This window comes from Primulina huaijiensis, chromosome 15 (assembly GCF_012295235.1).
Source record: "Primulina huaijiensis isolate GDHJ02 chromosome 15, ASM1229523v2, whole genome shotgun sequence".
In the NCBI taxonomy this organism is placed as follows: domain Eukaryota; kingdom Viridiplantae; phylum Streptophyta; class Magnoliopsida; order Lamiales; family Gesneriaceae; genus Primulina; species Primulina huaijiensis.
In genome coordinates, this window is record NC_133320.1 from 16,501,570 (window position 1) to 16,508,295 (window position 6,726).

The 6,726-nt window shown below is 31.5% G+C and overlaps 1 non-coding gene across 1 annotated transcript; it reads right to left on the reverse strand.

Moving 5' to 3' along the window:
* Window positions 1-885: 885 nt before the first annotated feature.
* Window positions 886-996, reverse strand: LOC140960625 (small nucleolar RNA R71). The gene has a single exon (XR_012172225.1). It is a non-coding gene; the product is annotated as a small nucleolar RNA R71 (small nucleolar RNA).
* Between the last annotated feature and the right edge of the window lie 5,730 nt (window positions 997-6,726).

A 6,726-nucleotide genomic window follows, 5' to 3' on the forward strand; every position in this document is an offset into this window, starting at 1 on the left:
GTATTTTCTATAGTGGGAACTATATTATATTAGGTGTGTGTTTAAATATTTAATTTTCTTGGAACCATTATTTATGGTGGTTTCCTTTGTTTTACTTTTAGTTAAACAATATTGCATAAACCAAGAATAAATCCTCGAGCCTTGACAAAATTTATAATTTGTAAACTTCGTTCTTGCATTTGGTAATCTATAAATTAATAAATTTAAACTTAAAATAACCTCTCTGTGGATCGATCTCGTACTTACGAAATATATTACTTGCAGACAACCTACACTTGGGTGAATTATAATTTAAGTAGTAGCAAGTTTTTGGCGCCGTTGCCGGGGAGGTATAAATTAAGTTTATATTTGTTAATTATGTTTTATTTATAAGTATTGTGTTTTTTTTTGTATGAGTATTTGGAGTCGGAAAAAAAGTGGTAGACTTATTCGAGTATCTGAAAATAATTTAAACATGGATGATAATTCAAATAATCAAGATAATGATAACAATAATAACAACAATAATAATAATAATCAAGAACATGATCAATTAAGAACACTTAGGCACCATATGAACCCTATTAGAACTAGTGCCCCATCTTGTTTAGTTTTTCCTCCTGATGCATCTAATTTCAACTTTAAACCTCAAATTATTCAACTTTTACCAAATTTTCATGGCTTAGATTCTGAAAATCCATATTTACATCTAAGAGAATTTGAGGAAGTTTGTAACACTTATAATGATCAAAATTGTAGCATGGATATAGTTCGATTAAAGCTTTTCCCTTTTTCTTTAAAAGATAAAGCTAAAACATGGCTACAAAATTTGAGATCAAGTTCAATAAGATCATGGGAAGAAATGCAACAACAATTTCTCAAAAAGTTTTTTCCTTCCCATAGAACAAACTCTTTTAAAAGACAAATTACTACTTTTTCTCAAAAACAAGGAGAAACATTTTATCAATGTTGGGATAGATATAAAGAATTACTTAATACATGCCCACATCATGGTTTTGAAACATGGAGAATAGTTTCTCACTTTTATGAAGGTCTAATACCTAAAGATAGGCAAATGATAGAATTCATGTGTAATGGAACTTTTGAAGATAAAAACCCAAATGAAGCTATGGAGTATTTGGATTCATTAGCAGAAAATTCTCAAAATTGGGATAATATAGGCACAATAGAACCACCAACAACTAAAATCAATAATTCAACAAATGGGGGTGGTATCTATAATCTTAAAGATGATATAGATATTCAAGCTAAACTTGCATCTTTAGCAAGAAAAATTGAGTAATTAGAAATGAAAAAGAGTGGTCAATTAAAAAGTATTCAATAAATTGTTTGTCATATATGTGATACACATGATCATGCTACAAAAGATTGTCCAACATTATCTTCATTTAAAGAATGTCTCCATGAACAAGCAAATTATGTTAACAATTATAAAAAACCAATACTAATTCTTTTTTCAACATCATATAATCCTGGATGGAAAAATCATCCTAATTTTTGTTGGAGGAATGATAATAATCCACAACCCTCACAACAATATTTTCAAAATAACCAAAATCATCAAGGTTATATTCCTTATGTTACACCTCCAAGAAAAAACTTTGAAGATGTAATTCATGCATTTATCCAAAAGCAAGAATCTATCAATATTCAAAACAGTCAATCTATGACTGATTTGAAAGAAACTCTTGCAGAATTTGCATCTGCACTTAATATTCATGAAAAAGGAAAATTTCCATCTCAACCTCAACCTAATCCTAAAAATCAAAATCAAGAATTAAAAAATGAAAAAATTGATCAAATAAAATCTGTTATTAACCTTAGAAGTGGTAAAATTGTTAATGATCTATATAGTAATGAAAACAAGGATCATTTAAAATCAAAGAGTAAGGATGATAATCCTGATACTTTTGAGAATGATGATACCTTAAATTCTAAAAATAATATGTTGAATGATAAATCATCTGAAATAGTAAATGAATCAAATAAACCTCCACCATTACCTCATGCATTAACAAATCATAAAAAACAAAAAAATGATACTGATGTCTATGAATTTTTAAACAAGTAAAGATAAATATTCAATTATTAGATGCTATTAAACAAGTACCTTCATATGCAAAATTTTTAAAAGACTTATGTACTATGAAGAGAAAATTGTATGTGAAGAAGAAAGCATTCTTGGCTGAACAAGTAAGTTCTATTCTTCAAAATAATTCTAGTTTAAAATATAAAGATCCTGGTTGTCCAACAATTTCATGTATTATTGGAGAAAATAAAATTAAAAAAGCTTTGTTAGATTTGGGAGCAAGTGTGAATTTACTTCCTTATTCAGTTTATGAAAAACTTAATTTAGGATAATTAAAACACACTTCTGTTACTCTCTTACTGGCGGATAGGTCAATCAAAATACCTAGAGGTATTGTAGAAGATGTTTTGGTTCAAGTTGATAAATTCATATATCCCGTAGATTTTATTGTTTTGGATACACAACCAATAGAAGTACATAATGAAATTCCAGTAATATTGGGACGACCATTTCTACCAACTTCAATTGCTTTAATTAATTGTCGAAATGGAATAATGAAATTGTCTTTTGGAAATATGACTCTAGAACTTAATGTGTTCAATTTATGTAAACATCCAAGTATTAATGAAAATGAATATGATAATGAAATTGTATCAATTGTGGAAGAAAATATACAAGAAGAAAACTTAAATCAACAATCTGAAGTTTTTCAATAGAAAATTTTGAGTCTGAAAATAATTTTAAAGAAGATGATAATACAAAACTTGAATTAAAAGTTTTACCATTCGAATTGAAATATGTATTTCTTTGTGAAAATAAAACATTTCCTGTTGTAATTTCTTCCACTCTTCTACCAAATCAAGAAGAAAATTTAATTAAATTACTTAAAAAATATAAAAATGCAATTGGATGGACTTTGAAAGATATAAAAGGTATAAATCCTTTAATTTGCACACATAAAATTCATTTGGCAGAAAATGCTAAAACATATCAACAACCACAAAAGAAGGTTAAATCTACATATGAAGGAAGTTGTTAAGAATGAAGTATTAAAACTATTAGACGCTGGAATTATCTATCCAATCTCAGATAGTAAATGGGTAAGTCCAACACAAGTAGTACCTAAAAAGTCAGGCATCACTGTTATAAAAAATGAAAAGGGAGAGATATTACAAGCTAGGATTCCATCTCGTTGGCGTATGTGTATTGATTATAGAAAATTAAATGATGCAACTAGAAAAGATCATTTCCCACTACCATTTTTAGATCAAATTCTAGAAAAAGTAGCAGGAAATTCTTATTACTGTTTTCTTGATGGGTATTCGGGGTATTATCAAATACCTATATCATTAGAAGACCAAGAAAAAACTACTTTCACTTGTCCTTTCGGAACTTTTGCATTTAAAAGAATGCCATTTGGTTTATGTAATGCTCCGGGTACTTTTCAAAGATGCATGTTAAGTATTTTCAATGATATGATTGAAGAATTTGTAGAATTTTTTATGGATGATATAACTGTTTTTGGAAACTCATTTGAAAATAGTCTTAAGAAACTAGAAGAAGTATTAAAACGATGTGAAGAAAAAAATCTTGTTTTAAATTGGGAAAAATGTCATTATATGGTTAAATCTGGGATTGTGTTAGGATATGTGATATCTGAAAAAGGAATTGAAGTTGATAAAGCCAAAGTTGATGTTATTGCTAGGTCATGTAATAAATAAAAAAGGAATTGAAGTTGATATAGCCAAAGTTGATGTTATTGCTAATTTAACATCACCAAAAACGGTCAAAGAAGTTCGATCATTCTTGGGTCATGCAGGTTTTTATAGAAGGTTTATAAAAAATTTCAGCATAATATCTAAACCAATTTCGAATCTTTTAACAAAAGATACACAATTTGAATGGACTCAGAAATGTGAAAATGCTTTTAAAAAAATAATTAATCTTTTAATTACATCACCTATTTTACAACCTCCAGATTGGTCTTTACCATTTGAATTAATGTGTGATGCAAGTGATTATGCTATAGGAGCTGTGTTAGGACAGAGAAAAGAAAGAAAACCGTATGCAATCTATTATGCTAGTAGAACCTTAAATAGTGCCCAAATAAATTATTCAACTACCGAAAAATAATTACTTTCAGTAGTATTTGCATTAGATAAGTTTCGATCTTATTTAATTGGTTCTACTACTATTGTGTACACTGATCATACTGCCATAAAATATTTATCAAATAAACAAGATGCTAAGCCAAGATTAATACGGTGGATTTTATTGTTACAAGAATTTGATATTATAATTAAAGATAAAAAAAAGAAAAAAAATGTCATAACCGATCATTTATCTAGAATAATGACTCAATCATCTCACAATGAAATACCAATAAATGAAAATTTTCCAGATGATCAGTTGTTTTATGCTACTATTATGCCCTGGTTTGCTAACATTGTAAATTTTATTGTGACAAATAAAATGCCTTCTCATTGGAATTCACAGGATAAGAATAAATTCTTGATAGAAGTTAAAAAATTTTATTGGGATGATCCTTACTTGTTTAAGTATTGTCATGACCAAATTTTTCGACGATGCATACCCGACAATGATGAAAGTAATGTTATTAAATTTTGTCATTCTGAAGCATGTGGAGGTCATTTTTCATCTAATAAAACAGCTGCAAAAATCTTACAATGTGGATTTTATTGGCCATCTTTATTCAAAGATACGTATTTATTTTGCAAATCTTGTGAAAATTGTCAGAAGATGGGATCAATTTCAAAACGAAACATGATGCTTTTAAATCCAATTATAATTATTGAAATANGAAATTCTGGGATGGGTGACCTCCTGAGAAGTTTCCTAGGGTGCGTGTGAGTGAGGACATAAGCACGCTGGAAAGACTCGTCTTGGTACAGTGAGGACAGTCGTCGAATCTGGGGCGTTACAGTTGGTATCAGAGCCGACCTCTCTTAGTACGGTGTGGTTCGAGGACGAACCAAGCTCTCTTAGTACGGTGTGGTTCGAGGACGAACCAAGCGGAAGCTGGTGGGCATGTGAGGCCCGGGGCCGAAGAGGGCGGGGGGTGATCGCCGGTGCCATCAGTTGCACGGACAATGAGCGGCTCCTGGCAGGCTTCTAGGTGGAGGGAACATGAATGAACCGATCCCACACGGGAATGAGAGAGATTCCAAGACTGTTCAATGTAATGGACTGTACAGTTGAAGAGGGCTTAAAAGATTTGATATGTACTACTCATACCACGAAGGTGCATCTTCTTTTCGGTAGCCCATCACATAAGAACTCCAAAGTTAAGCGTGCTTGACTTGGGGAAATTCTGGGATGGGTGACCTCCTGAGAAGTTTCCTAGGGTGCGTGTGAGTGAGGACATAAGCACGCTGGAAAGACTCGTCTTGGTACAGTGAGGACAGTCGTCGAATCTGGGGCGTTACAGTTGGTATCAGAGCCGACCTCTCTTAGTACGGTGTGGTTCGAGGACGAACCAAGCTCTCTTAGTACGGTGTGGTTCGAGGACGAACCAAGCGGAAGCTGGTGGGCATGTGAGGCCCGGGGCCGAAGAGGGCGGGGGGTGATCGCCGGTGCCATCAGTTGCACGGACAATAAGCGGCTCCTGGCAGGCTTCTAGGTGGAGGGAACATGAATGAACCGACCCCACACGGGAATGAGAGAGATTCCAAGACTGTTCAATGTAATGGACTGTACAGTCGTCGAATCTGGGGCGTTACATATTCGATAGTTGGGGGATAGATTTTATGGGTCCATTTCCATTATCTTTTGGATATATGTACATTTTAGTCGCTGTTGATTATGTTTCAAAATGGATTGAAGCAATTGCATGTAGAACTAATGATCATAAAGTTGTTATAACATTTTTAGAAGAAAATATTTTTAGTCAATTTGGAATACCTAGAGCAATAATTAGTGATGGGGGAAGTCATTTTATAAATACATCATTTTCTTCTTTGTAAAGAAAATATGGCATTCCACATAAAGTTTCTACCCCATATCATCCTCAAAGTAATGGTCAAGTTGAACTTGCAAATAGAGAAATAAAACAAATTTTAGAAAAAACAGTTAATCCAAATCAAAAAGATTGGTCTTTAAGATTAACTTATGCATTATGGGCGTATAGAACTGCATTTAAGACATCATTAGAGAATTCACCATATAGGTTAGTTTTTGGTAATCATTGTCATTTACCGGTTGAACTTGCACATAAAGCTTATTGGGCAATTAAAGCATTTAATATTAATTTAGATGATGCATCTAAATTAAGAAAATTGAATTTAAATGAACTTGAAGAATTAAGAAATGATGCATATGAAAATTCAAAGATTTATAAAGATAAAACTAAAGCCTTTCATGATAAAAATATTATGAGAAAGTCATTTGAAATTGGACAAAAAGTTTTACTTTATAATTCTCGTTTGCATTTATTTCCAGGAAAACTAAGATCGAGATGGTCAGGACCATTTATAGTTAAATTTGTTTATCCTCATTGTGCTGTTGATATTGAAAATCCTAAAAATAATGATGTGTCTAAAGTTAATGGGCAAAGACTTAAGCCTTTTATAGAAAATGAGATTCTTAATGATGATTTTATGCCTTTATATGATCCGCAATAGTTGGTTGATATTTTCATTTTGTTTTTGCAGATTCTAGTTCATTTCTCGGTTAAGTGG